The sequence below is a fragment of the Gouania willdenowi genome, chromosome 3 (assembly GCF_900634775.1).
Source record: "Gouania willdenowi chromosome 3, fGouWil2.1, whole genome shotgun sequence".
NCBI classification, from domain to species: Eukaryota; Metazoa; Chordata; class Actinopteri; order Blenniiformes; family Gobiesocidae; genus Gouania; species Gouania willdenowi.
Window position 1 is genome coordinate 451,550 of NC_041046.1, and position 14,921 is coordinate 466,470.

The following is a 14,921-nucleotide window of genomic DNA, read 5'->3' on the forward strand; positions in this document are numbered from 1 at the left end:
GGGCGTGAATGGATGTCACAGCATCAATGTTTGCTGTTTGTCCAGGTTTTAAAAAAAAAGTTTAATAAATAAATAAATTCCCATCCAAACTAATATCTTTGATGATCCCAAGTTTACATACATTTACATGTTTGCATTTAATGCCTCGCTGCCATTAGGGCAGAACAATCAAGTCCCATTTCTAAAGGGTTTCAGGGCTTTAAAATAACTTTTTAGATCACCAGCCAGCGTAGCTAGTAGATTCTTAGTGTTATCAGCCAACCAGATTTTCCACGAGCCAAATTTTTTTCCAGCGAAAATAAACTGCATTATGAATGCCACAGAGCAGATTTAAGCGTTCATGTTTCTATAATATAATATATAAAATAATGTTTTTTTTATTTTAGTTGATTGCAGAAATACATTAAAATGGTAAAAATATAAATATTTAATTTAAAAGCAATGTTGTAACAATGCCTAAAAGGTCCAATTAGGAACTTTGTTTTTTAAAGAACAAACTGAAATGTAAATTGGATCCCTGGTAGACCGTTTGAAGTTACAAAGAAGTAATCACTAATCAGTACTAAGAATTACATACTGGATAGAATTTTTTTTTTTACTAGCATGCATGCTTAATGTAAACAAATCCCACTCCCCACAAACTGTACAGTGCACATTTTCCAGTGTCGGCAGCAGCTTTCCTTTTTTGCAGTTCAGGTTTTTCAACACCCGATAAATATCTTCACGTTTGTTTTTCCGAGCTAATTTTACAACTTAATTTCAGATCCTATTTTGCGCCGTTTTGTTTGTCTTTTCCGATACCAAACCACAATCACGCTAACGTAACACGTAGCCAATTGTTGAATGACACGTCACAACATAGTGTTCATGGGAAATGTCGGATTAGTACAACAAGCAGTGTTGCCAGGTACACATTATATTTTAAAGTCTAAACACAAACAAAACTAATCTGGCAACAGTGACTTTCCGCAGCCTGCGAATTCAAACAGATTCAGCAGTGGTGTTTTAATTTTTACCCGCATTTGGCGGGTTGGCAGGTGTTAATTTAAAGCCCTGAAGAGTTTACTTACTAAAGTTGTTTACAGTATTTATTTGTCATATTATAGTTTATTATTATTATTATTATTATCATTATTGTTATTATTATTATTATTATTATTATTATTATTATTAGCAATGTTAGGGAAAGTTTTTAATGAAAACAATGAAGATAAAATCCAGATAATATCGACCGCACTAACAGTAGACCGGTTCCCAATTTCAACTTGGGGCTGGTGACGTCAGGGGTCATGGGGTCATTTGATACAAACATGAGCTCCGAGGCCTCTTTGGTAGACTTGTTAAGAGAGCGCCGCTGTACATAGAGCAGTAAGTTACAGCTTTTTAATCCTTTTAATCCTGCGAGCACATTCTAGCATGTAAGCTGGACCACGTATAATTTATGTGATGAATACAGACAATATATTCACATTTTATTGGATAGTTCACTTGAAAATGCCTGTAGAATCAATGGCTTCAATGTCTAAGCATGTCATTTCACTGTAACACAACACAGAAACAAACACGAAAATTACGCACAAACTCAATGAGACACAAGCGGAAAAGCAACTTACATTGTGTTGGACACTTACCTGGTTTTAATGGTGTTGTGTTTATAACAGAAAAATCCCTAATCCTCTTCTTTTCTTTCAGTTTTTTCATAGAGAGGAGTGTATGGGATTCGTGTAGTTTTGTCCAAATGACCCCCCAGGGTCATAGCGCGTGCACAAATTGTAATTGGGAACCGGTCTATTGTCTGTCGTGGTCGTTTATGTTTTTGACAAATGCGTATGAAATATAAGAAAGCATTTTCCTGACCGTATTACTATTGTCATAGACAAATGGCCTGTCAGGGCTTTTTATGATCCTTTACTTACTTCAGTGTGTTTGTACTGTTGGTAATGCTACTCCATGTTGAATCCAGTTTTTTGAGCTATTGAAGTTTGTCAAAGTTTGTTTCACATGCCACTCTCCCCACATTAGATCTAGTATTCTATGTTTGATTAGATAAAGTGGTTTGGCTTTTACATCCTGTTCTGTAATAGGTTGCAGATCACCTGCCAGCAGAGAATCAATAATGTTTTTCATTTAATATTGTTGGCTTGATAAAAGTCACATCATCTGCCAGAAAGTCTGTTTATGCTTGATAGAGTTTGAAATATTGAAGTCAAAGTGTCACCTATTATATACTGAATAATAAGCCCAATAAACAATAGCCTGTAATAAGTAATATCCACAGAGACGATAAAGAGAGATAAATTGAAGCTTTCTGTGAGACTTTGGCACAGGCAGTGGATCTATTTTTAAAGCTCAGCTTTTTCAGAAGCAAGCTGTGACAGTTTTCTTTGTCTGAAATCTTTAATCAATTTGTTAAAAAAAAGAGGGTTCAACCTAGTAAACAGATGCTGATGCAGGTATTGTGCCCTGTGTGGGGGATGATGAACCCAACAGATGCTGTTTTCTCAGATGACCTCACTTTAGGTGGGAATGAAACAGCATATTGGTCGGCCCCACTGAAGAAAGGACAATACGTGACTGGGCTCAGTGCTCTACAGGCGTAGCCCTCATTTGGAACCGATTTGGCGCTATCAGCACGAGCAGCGTCGCCTCCAGCTGCAGCACCGTTGAAGCCTCATCGATTCCCAGAGAAAAACCTCAGCCAGATTGCAGCATGTCGACAACGCAGCCCTGAACATTGAGCTGATTTAATTGTTGTGCTGGATGGCGGCTGGAAAATGCTTGTCCAATTCTAGCGGGGAACAAAGCCAACATTGTTATCACTTGCACCCAGACTTGCCTGCCAATAAATCTACGGTACTTTCTTTCAGACAGACGTAGTAGAAAAGGTGCAGACTCTGGGGTGACAATGACAAATCAAACCGGCTCGATTTGACCTATTTTCTTTTTTCTTTGTTTTGTGGTAAAGTTAGTAAAACATAGCAGTATTAGGCTTACACTGCTGTCGGAATTAGTTTGACTTGTTTTTCATGATTAGGAAATGGAATACCAGAGGAAGATTTTCTTCCATTTTTCATCACGTTGTCAACTATTTCCCTCTTCCATCTCTCTAGTTTCTTATTTATGTGGTAATATGGCCACAGTCCGCTGACTGCCTGCTTTTTGATAATACTGCAGGCTGAAGGAAAATAGCTAATGCTGTGCTGTCTGGCTCTCTCAGATTAGAAAATGAAGATTTTCTTGTTTGATTTTTTGTGTGTGCCCATTTTCTTTTTTAAAAAGTTGTTACTTTTTTCTGTCTGTGTATTATTATGTTTATTGTTATTGTTATTGTTACTTTAACAAATTATTCACATGTTCCTAACTAATTTCCATCCATCCATCATTAGACCCACTAACACTAAGCCTAGTGGTAAGCAGTGATGGGCAGAAACGCATTAGAAGTAACGTGTTACTGTAATCTGATTACTTTTTCCAAGTAACGAGTAAATGATTCTAATTGAAGAAACAGTAATTAGCCCAGTCTTTTTTTTTTGCATTATAACCCAGTTGACCACCGTACTCTCAAGCCAATAACGTAAGCGGTGCAACATCATTGGTAAACAAAACACACACATATTGAGCTCCACAGAAAGCGCGTCCAAGCAGCTTGGAAGTACCAACATTGGTTTGAGTTTGACTCTGTAAGAGATGAAAACATTAGCATCTGCTGTGCACTCTAGGCGGATTTACTAAGATCTGAAATAAAGGATAGTAAACCAGGTACGTCCCTAATTCCTTTGGTGGCACTGTTTCCTCATCTGCTGAAACGCTTACTGTTTAATATTTTGTATCACATTTTTGAAAAGTAATTTAATTATATAAAGTAAAGTGATTAAAGTACCTAGTTACTTTTGAAAATAAGTCATCAGTAAAGTAACTGGATTATTTCCTTGGAGGAGTAATCACTAACTAATTACTATTTCCAAAGGAAAGGATGTTTAACATGCTAGGCTAACCCACAAGTTTAACAGTTAATCAGGTAAGTTTGTGTTTCCTGCTTACGTATTGTTGCAATGACAAAAATAAAACCAACTCTACGGTTGATACATCTTTTTAAATTATTCTTTTTTTTAATGTTCTTTACACTTTCCCGTAACTTAAAATGAGCTTTACAAACGGGATAGTTTGGTTAGCTGTTTTGACTCTGTCAGCGTTTAGTTGCAATCATTATTTCTACCCAGTAAGGGCTCTATTCTGCCATGCACGTTAGTCACAAAAGCAGCGCAGTGGTGCTGTTTTTGGCTGCGCGCTATTCTCCCCCTGTACTATTTTTGTGATCAAAACTTTTATTGAATTATTGGGGAGGGGGGGCGAGGGGTACAGACATGTCCAGAAAAGTAAATACTGACAGGATTCTATTGGCACAACACATAAAGCAGGCCGGTAAATACATCAGATAAAGTTCAGTGATTGCCCATTGTCTCTGGTCCAAGAGATGAACTTGGATGAAATAGAGTTCCATGCTTGAACAGTTGCTGGTTGAGCTTTGCTAAGACGTGCAGTCGTATGTTTGAGGTGATATGGACTTGGTTACATTTGAAGCCACACGGACTCATAATATTACAGAAGAGACTCCCGGAAATAATTTATCCAAACTGACAGTGTCACTGGGGTGGGGGGAGTCACACAAGCACGCCAAAGGATTGACCATCAGCATTTCTAATATGTTCACATTTACCAGTTTTTGACGGCACAAAATGTGTTACATTTAATTATATTCTAGCCGTGCCACTGCCCCCACTCCTTGTCCTGGAAGGGGGTGCGTCACGGAGCTGATGTGTGTGTGTGCCGCGGTGCGTGCGTCAACTGCTGCAGCTCGGTAAATGATCACACTACAAGAGTAAATAACAAGTGATACATTGATGACAGATGATAATGATGACGACTAATGCGCGCTGATCATTTCGGAATGCAACAAGTTAATAAAATCAGGCTTTCCCCACAAATAAACATTAATCTGAGGGGGAAAAGAGAGATTTTAACTGTGGCTCAGACAGAAAAATGTGTCCGATCGTCACCCTGCAATAATCTAATGAAATCCACCTGTTACATTGTTTATCAACAAAGGCGTTTCAAATTAAAAGTGTGCTTTATCATTTTCACAGATTTCAATAACATTTACAAGCGTTAGGAAAATTGTGATTTCTTGACAGATATCATGACCTAGTCTGCCTCCTTTGCTTCAGACCACTTTCATTCACAGACTACGCACCACCCTGTGGTGGCCGTGTCAGGAGCCTGGACGAGAGAATACGTGCAGGAGAGAACTAGAGGTCCACGTAAAAAAAAGCGCTTAAGTCCAGACTGGTGAATAGGGCCCTAAGTTAGTAAGTAAGTACGATGTTTTTTATAGCCGTAGCAATGAACACATCGACAAAAGTTGATAAAAAGTTGTTAAAACAATAAATATCTGGTGGATTGTCTTTTTTTTTTTTTTTTTTTATTAAATGAAACATCTGTTTTCAGACTATGAAGATAATGTCTTTATAGCTGAATCTTTTGTTTTGTTTTTCAATTTATCTCTCTGCACTTTTTCCTTCCCATCATCTTATCTCATTTTCTCCACTCTGTTGGTGCAGTGAAATGGCCCATTGTAAAAGAGCAGACTGTGTGGGTCTGAGACATTAACTGCTGATTTAGTGGGACATTAGCTTGATGGATGGCTTATACAAAAACTCCCAACAACACTTGATTAGCATCCAGAGAAACTTGCAGCCTAAGTCTGAATAACATAGCCCCCTCATTGTTTTTGCAGCTTTACGCTGTGTATCTGACCACTTCCACTGCACTGATTTATGAAAAGCGTTTATCATTGTTTCAAACTCAGCAAATCCAAAATATCTCAATTGATTTTACTATATAAAGCTCCCTATATCAGCAAAGAAAAAACAAAAAATGACTAAAAATGAAAGACTTTAGGAAAAAGCATTAATTGATTTATTCATTGCATTAAAAGTGAATAACCTACAATGAACCCTATTTACGCTCAGGTAGAACGTTGAATTTTGCTGTTGTCTCTACTTTGAAAAATGGCCAACCGCAAACTATTCCAAATGTCTAAAACTTCTTAGTTTACAGAAGCATTAGGCTCTGTTTACACAAGAACGTTTTCTAGTCAAATCGCAAAAGTTTTGTTGTGTTGGCCTTCCATTTACATGGCAATAGCGTGTTGGTGCTTGAAAATGGAACATTTTTAAAACGGATTTCAGAGTGGATTGTTTTAAAACGCTTGCCCCCTCCTCTCCACGTTAACAGGGAAGCGACACTTTCTGTTTCACGGGCATGTGCACTGAGGCTGCATTTCTGTCTTTTTAACGTGGACTCTGGTTGGACTTGGCTCGGGCGCTGTTTGGTAAATGAACGGTCAGGTGATAAGGTAATTTAATACACAATGTTTGCCGAGGAGGTGAATAGTGTCGACAGCAATGGGTTCATTCTTAAGGAGAGATCAGCTTCGCACCCCCGGAGGGTGCGACTACCACTTCCACTCCATCTATTTGCACCACATACACATATATACACAAAGGTTGGACGGGGAGCACCGCTCCCCTCCATCCCCTTTCTTTTAATTGCACCTCATACATTCACTAAACACACACATTCACACAGGGGATAGGGAAGTGATCCTACCCACCTTCCATAATAGGAAGGTGGGTAGGATCACATATTTGGGCCTGTCGGGTGGGGGCCTTGGGGTTGGGGGCGGTGGCGGAGTGCGCCGGCTCCTCGGCTTCTAGGTGCTTTCTTGGGTGTGTATGTGGGGGGCGGTGGCTGCCTCTCGGCTTGGTGTCTTGGGGGCGTCTGGGGGGCTGTTCGGCGGGGGGGGGGGGTTGCCTGGGCTCCCTGGCCCCCGCTCTCTCTGCTATTCTGGCTGCGTCCTCAAGTCCGGGGCAGCGCTTGGGTTTACAGTGGCAGTTTCTTGCACATACACCAACCCCCCCACCCCCTCACCTAGATGTAACACTGCCCTCTCTTTTTATATTCTCACTTTAATAAAGTGTTTCTTACCCTTCCTTAGGGAGGGCTGGTGATGGTCACAATTATGCAATAAAATAATGCAATTTATTTAATTGCAATAACAAAGAAAAAAAAAAAACTTTGACAGAAAACAAAAAAAAAGAAAGATCAGCTTTATTTAGGTTCGGGCCGCATTCTGACGGCTACAGGCCGGCTTGTGTCTAACGTTGTAGATCCCATTAAAGCGCTACTCTTACTTTTGTTCGACGGATGTGTCTCTGCATATGCGTTTATTTTGGTTCATTGCAAAATCATACTGCCATGTGTTGGCCTGGCATTGTTTTTGATGCTTTAAAACATTGCCGTGTGAATGCAGAACTTTTTGGAAACAAAAACCGAAGCTAATAGTTGTTGTGTAAACGGGGCATTAGGGGCTTATATAAAAAAACTGGATTTCCTGTTATCGCGCTAACTTAATTTTAACTTAATCAGTGTGTTCTGTCCTACAAAGCTGGCTAACATCTTACGGGGCTAAATCACCATGGTAACTTAGGCTGAACGACTAACTTGGTCAGAACCAGGTTTTGTTCTAGCTAAGATCTGAGCGACTACTAAAGTCCCGCCTCCTGACCAATCAGTTCTCTTAAAAAACGACCTGTCCAATAAAAGGAGGATCATTCTGTGAACTCGTCGCTGAGTGGATCTGATGTGACGTTGACAGGAGAAAGAGAATATTTAGGCAGCGATGCAATCTTTTCATTTAGCGATGACTTCCTATGGGAGATATAGATTTTAATCTGAGGGACTGATAAAGCTAATAAAGCCTGCATGCGTCAGAGGCTTTCAGATCGATAGATAAATTAATTAAGTAATTAATTAATTTGTTCAGCATCAGAGTCACAGACAAGGTAAAAGTCGAAGTGAAACTGATCAGAGTATCTGTTTATTCTCCGTTTATAATCTCACTAAGCATTAACACTCATCAATTCCTACATAAATTACTTGCTGCTTTTACTGCAGAAACATTAATGTTTTTGGTCTGAATTATTGATTTAAATTTTTCATATCTTTAAAGAACTATTCCTTAATTGTGATGTAAATTGCTCTCCACAGTTCCTCTGTGATTGTTCTGATGCTGTAATCTCCTCCTCTGTCACAAGAGCGTGCATGTAGCCATGCTGAAATCGCTTAACTTAGCGAGTTGATATCGTCCTTCATAGGACAGCTTCTGTCTGAGAATCTTTGGTTAGTTGAAGCCCGCTAACTGAGATACTGTAAATCCAGGATATAATGATCTAGCTTTAAAGTACAGGCCCAACATGTTTCTCTAAATCTAAGGGACCAAGATAAACCACTGAAAAACAACCCTCCACCTAACCATAACATAATGAAAGTTAGTGACCTCTGTCTTCTGTCCACTGACCTCGCTCAGCTGTTTTATGTTGCCCACCACTTCCTAACCAAGTTCCTGCCATTCCCAGTTGCTTCCACTTGCTTATAACAACCACTGACAGTTGACTGTGAAATGTCAAAGTGGTTTCAAAGGTGAACTTGTTGCATGCTGGACTTCAGTATTCAGAGAGCAACCCATTCTTTTACAAATAGTTGTAGCAGCAGTCTGCATGGCAGGATGCTGGATTCTGTTTATCTGTGATCATGGAAGTGCATGCCATCATTCAGATGGATGAGGAAGTGAATTCTATTGGTCTGAAATTATAGGTATACTGTATGTTTTTGATGAAAAATCAGTTGGATAGGTGTCTCTGGTCTTATGGAAAAACACTGACGTAATGGATTATAAACGCATCATGAAAAGCACAATATTAGCATAATGTGCTATAGTAAAACTGCTTCCACATATTTTGGAATAATCAAGGGAAAAAATGAATATTTTACTTAAGAAATGGAATTCGCTTCATAGTAAAAAACTTATAATATTTTACTGAAAAGTCCTAGAGTAATTGGCTTTTTTTAAAAAAAAATTGGACTATCAATTTCTAATCACTCAGATCTGAATGGCCTTCAATTGAAACATTAGGGGTTCTTTGATAGTTGTATTTATTAATTTTTACTCTAATATTTATGATTAGAAATACCAAAAAGCACACAGTTTCTATTATTTCAAAAGTAGCCATTGAAAAAGGAAGGACACATTACTATTAATGTTGTTGGCTCGCATGATAATGGTAGATTTGAATCATATTGTAAAGTCAGTTTTTTGGTTTTCACAAACATCCTAAAAGTTTTCTCTTTATTGCAGCCTTGTATCAATTTAGCCTTAAGTGCATAGGCTGTGTCCGATGACGAGTGGTGTTTACAACCTGCGTCCTTTGGTGTTTGTAACATTTTTACTGATTGTTTTCCTGGTCCATCAGTAATAAAGCCGTCTCTCTATTCAGTCCACACACTGCCAGTGGACTGTCTTTGTGTTATTTGTACAAAAACGTGCAATTCAGCGAGGAGGTGCACTTTCTGGCAGGTTTATTTACACTAATCCAACTTGTTGACCTCTTTTTCTCTCTACCTTTCAAAGGGCTGCCTTACCAGTCCAGTACCTCCTCTACACACACAAGTGTATTGACATTCTCGTCCCTTGACTCTTTTTGTTGACCAAATAATTTAATAATAATGCATTGGATTTTAAACAGCGCTTTATCATAACACAGCGCTTTATCACAGACACTCAAAGTGCTTTACAGAGTAAAGGCACAGGTAAGCCACAGCTGCCCTGCGGCAGACTAACAGGAGTGAGGCTGCCATCGTGCATCATCGGCCCCTCCGAGCACCACCAACACTCACTCACACACTACTTTCATGCTAGGCAATGTGGGTGAAGTGTCTTGCCCAATGACACAATGACAGATACCACTGGGGTGACTGTCCCCCACTGTGGCACCTGGAATTCTCAATGGTCTCCCATCCAATTACTCACCAGGCCCAGACCTGCTTAGAGTCCAAGATCTAATGAGATCGGGCATCGACAGGCTGGTATGGCCACAAAATCTCACCCTTTGTATCCAGCTACACGCCAACTCATGTTCTATCTCTCTCCATCTTCCCTGCTCGCATTCTCTTGGCCTCTCTCTCTGCGTCTTACGTCTCTGTTGCTGTTGTCGAGCAGTTTTTTTTTTCCATTTTCCTCTGTAACCAACAACAGTGCAGAATGGACGTCCCCTTTATTTATTCAGAGCTTTAAATCATGTCTGTTTTTTGTAACTAATGCTAAGTATAAACTCCATCTGGTCTTAGTTTGTGTTTGTTCATCAGTTTTTACAAAGTCCCAACCTCTGTTGAAAATAGTTATATCTGTATATCCAGTATAATTACCTTAGTCATTACATTACATTTGTGGGTTTTCAGTGTTCCTAGACAACATATTTAATTGGTTGCATTCTTTCTTCACACTGTAAAGTACACTGCCATTTTTCTCCTTAGTTTTTTATTTTGTTATTTTTAGTTGTATCAGCATCTAGGTAGATGTTGATGCAGTGTTGTTTAACATCAGCAGACGCCGAGACAGCTGAGCACGACTGAAGATGTGTTTTGCAGTTATTTATTCTGATTAGAAATCAGAGGAATCGCAACACTAGATCACTTGTTCTTCCAGGAGATTATTTGTGGTGTTAGAGACACACAATAAGCCTACAATAACTGGAAAGATTTATCTATGAATATTTTAATCTCACTATAGGTTGAGAGATAGATTACAACCTAAACATATTTATGATAATGCTGCAGGGGAATAGATGGATACTCAGTTTGCCATACCTTTCGTAGGCTCGGACTATATATCAGTTGAAGTTTCACTTGAAATTCTATCTTCAAGAAACAAAAACAAAAATCACATTTATTCGGCAGCATGTATTGAGGCACGTTTTGTTCGATCAATTTTAATTGGAATAAGAATCAGAAGTACTTGAATAATCACCGAGGAAAATGAATCCCAAAGTGAGGTAATTTTTAGCAAAAGTGAAACATAAAAAAATGACATAATAGAATGCATGCAATGATCAAACTGACAATGATTATTAAGTCAAAAACTATATATTAACACAAGAAATAATCAGCGTCTCACTGAAAACACTGATTATTTGAACTAAATGTGCTATTATGGATTCTGAAGAAGCTTTTAGTCCACATTGCATTTCTCCATACACCAAAATGTGTCATAAAAAACTTGTTGGAATCCTATAAAACTAGCACAATCAAGGTGTGTGTGTGCATCTGTGTGTTTAAGATTTTCAGAGTAATGGTATTTTTTACGTTTTTAGTGGAGTTCAAATTATTTCTTACAATCTTTGTTGTGCTATACAAAACTAATCTAAAGACAGTTAGGGTTTCCAAAGGCATACGTTCAAAATTCATTGAGATGTATTTGTTACACATAATCACAGCAGTGTAGCAAGTAATTTTTTTTAATGCTTGTTTTGTATTTTAGCAATTTTTCACTTCATGGTCCACATTGCCGTGGATTTTTCTCTTTTTTTAATTTTTGTGGCTCTTTGACAATTGCAGGTTTTTGCCAAGGACAACAGTTTTACCTTGTGAAAAAAAAATGCTTGAGACAGTAAAGAGTGAACAATGATGGAACAACCTTTTTCTTCATTTTTGCAATAGCACACCTTTCACAATGTCACAGCGTGAGACTTCAATGTGCCACTACTGCAGCAGTTTGTAGCATTCCTTCTCAGCTTGATGATTTTAAGTTTGGCCTCCTAACATTTTTGCATTTAGTCTATAGTGTCAGTGTTTTATTTTTTTATGTTTAAAAATGATATGAATATTGGCTGCCTGAAAGTTCTTCCCCAAACAGAGGGTCATTTGTATTGTTTTTTTTAATTATTATTATTATTTTATTTAAAGCCTCCAGCAATCATTTCATTTATACAGATCTTAGATGCAGCCTAAGCAACAACAACTCCTTATAGTCGCATCACAAATTTTCACGACAATACACAAATACATAACAGACCTTCATCACATCACAATCGGTCTTGCTAGTTTGCACACAACACTAAGGACATGACTAGGGATGTCCCGATACAACTTTTTCACTTCCGATACAATACCGATATTGTAGCCTTGAGTATTGGCCGATATTGATCCGATGCGATATCAGCACAAATCATACATACTTTAATGACTTATTTTATAGTGTGGAATGTTAGAAAATACTTGATCAAGTGATGTAACTCAAACAGAGAACAATAGTCAACAATTCAAGTTCACTTCAGTTATTTTTTACTGTCAGTATATGGTGGGAACAACTGACACAGGGACAAAAACAACAAAAACTTATTGGAGATTTTAAATGTAGTCCGATAAAATCCGATATTCATTTTCGGGATGATATTGGACAGATATCCAATAACAATATCAGATCGGGACACCCCTAGACATGACACAAAACAAAGGAATAATGTAGAAGTAGTATGACTCAGTAATTGTCAGGCTGTAGAGATCCCTTCCATACTTTTTAAAGTCTATGAAATAGACCTAACACACGTAGGCGGTGAATTCAGGCAGTCTGATGTGCTTCATTTACGAAGAGGAGGAGGACTCAGCCATGATGTGATTTTTTTTTTGGGCTTTCTGGAAATCATGGAACATTGAGTTTTTCTAGCACTTGTAAATGTCATCAAAATCTATGAAAAAGATTTTTTTTTTTTTGAAAAAAGGCTTTATTCGTTAAAGGAGAATGTAATAGGTTTAATTAATAAGCTTATTGCAGTGTGCTGATTGGCCGCATTTTTTAGGTAATATCTACCAACATGCACACGGTGCAGGGCATTCCACAATTACAGCACTAGTATATATAAATGTTGATTGGAAAAAGTACATGGGTGATGGACTATAGTGCTGTTTTTGATGTTATTGATCTTTGTCTGTTACTTAAGAACAAAAGTGGTTTTAGTTCAGTTGCAGTTGTTTTGGTAAAAAATTGAGTATGTTCAAGCGGTTCTGGTAGTAGGGAGTTGCAGTGTGGGGTTCTTCAAGGGAGCTTCCTAGGCCCTCTTTTATTTACCATATTCACAAATATTTTACCATTAATATCAAATGAATGCACTGTGGTTATTAGGGATGTAACGAATAATCGTAAGGCAGTTAAAAATCGATTCATAGGTATCACGGTTCATATCGATACTCTGAAAATTGAATCGCAGTACTTTCTTTTAAACAGCAGAGGGCGCAATCTATTTATCCTTCTCTTGTCCAGAAGTGTAGGTGGCGGGTGGAATCGCCTACTACTCTTAAACATGTTCATAAATGATTCCTTACCCCTTTAGCACCGAAAGAATATCTGTAATATTACACGAATATCTGTAAAAGCCACGTTTTTCTATTAGCTCTGTCTGCTAGCGCATAACATCTCTTCTTCACTGCTAGAATAGCTGCATGCCAACCGACCACTGGGTTACCAGCGCCCTATGCTGGTCCAAACAAATATCTGATGTAAATACAGTGCAATGACTGTTTTTTTAAAGTCCAATTGTTAAGGCACAAAATACATTTTCAGTTGCACTTTTAAAAAGAAAAAGAACTATTATGCAGTTTTGCATTGTTTACTATAGAACCAGAATTTTAATTAATAGGCTTCTTCTTCATTTGTATTATTCCTTTAATTATTTCATTCAGGATTTATTCTTAGTTAAATTGCATTGTTTTGAATAGTTTATCAAGGGATTCTTTTGACAATGAAAAATAAAAGGAAAATAGTACAGTATTTTCTAGTTTTTTCCTGAAAAAAATAAAGGAATATTTTTCAGTCATCATTTGTCCCATTTTGTAAAATAAATTGTGAGAGAATCATATCGTGAACCCAATATCGTGAATCAAATCGTATCGGGAGTTGAGTGAATCGTTACATCTCTGGTGGTTATGCATGTACATGATTCCACAATGTACAGTGCCACATCTACTCCTACAGAGCTAAATAGCCATGATTACATGATGTTTTTAAATTCGGAATTAGTTATTCCGAATTTAATTATTCGGAATTAAAGTGTTCTGCTTTGTGTTTACATGGAAATAGTAATTTCAAATTGAGATTTACATGGAAAACAGGTTTATTCGACTTTAGGCCTGGGGGTTGGGAAGGGTTCAGAGATCTTTCTACAAACACGTGTGCTCCATGAGCTGTTTTTGGCATTATTATTGGCTAGTAAAAGTGTAATGACGGATGTTCCAGCTCAAGTCTTTATAACAGCGTTAGACAGTTACACAACATATCAAGCGGAAAAGGGCAGACCGAGCTGGATAAGCAACAGTTTTAAGCCACAAACATACTGAGGAGGAATGCACCACTTTGTGTCCTCATTGATTCCAGTGACTGCGCGTGGTCTGCCCCACACACACACTGGTGTCAGAGATAGAGAGGGTGATAACATACGGGATAAATCGTGTGTAAACAAAGAGAACCTTATTCAAGATGAATTAATTTTATAGTCTGAAAGCAGAGTGATGGTTATTAGTCTGCTCAGAGTAGCAGGCAGCTGAGATCACAGCCCCCTCTGTGTGAAAAATCTGGTGGTAATATGCCATTTAAAAAAAAAAATTCAACCAACCTTGAATATAAAGCATTTTTATAAAACCTCCACAAGATATAGTCTATACACTTGTCACTAGTTTATATTGAGAAAAATGTCGCTAAGAGCATTCAGAAAGTATACCGGTAAAGGAGGTTGAGTTTTGGTTTCAGTTTCAAAACGGAGCAGAGAGAGGATTCTACATATTGCAGCTTTAAGATTAACTGCTCCCTATTTTGCCCATGAACTAAAATTAATTTGACACCCCTGATCTACACTATTCTGGGTTTTTTTGATTTGATTTGATTTTTTTATTTACTAGCATCTTTATTCCTATTTTATTTAATTACTTTGAAAAATAGTGATTGTATTATATGTGAATTAATGTTTATGTAATGT

The 14,921-nt window shown here is 37.8% G+C and overlaps 1 protein-coding gene and 1 pseudogene across 3 annotated transcripts in view; one reads left to right on the plus strand and one right to left on the minus strand.

The window, feature by feature from the left end:
- phkb (phosphorylase kinase, beta) overlaps positions 1–14,921 on the plus strand; it is a 158,243-nt gene that overhangs the window by 16,092 nt on the left and 127,230 nt on the right. The window lies entirely within an intron of this gene.
- Positions 9,881–9,998, minus strand: LOC114461353 (uncharacterized; annotated as a pseudogene).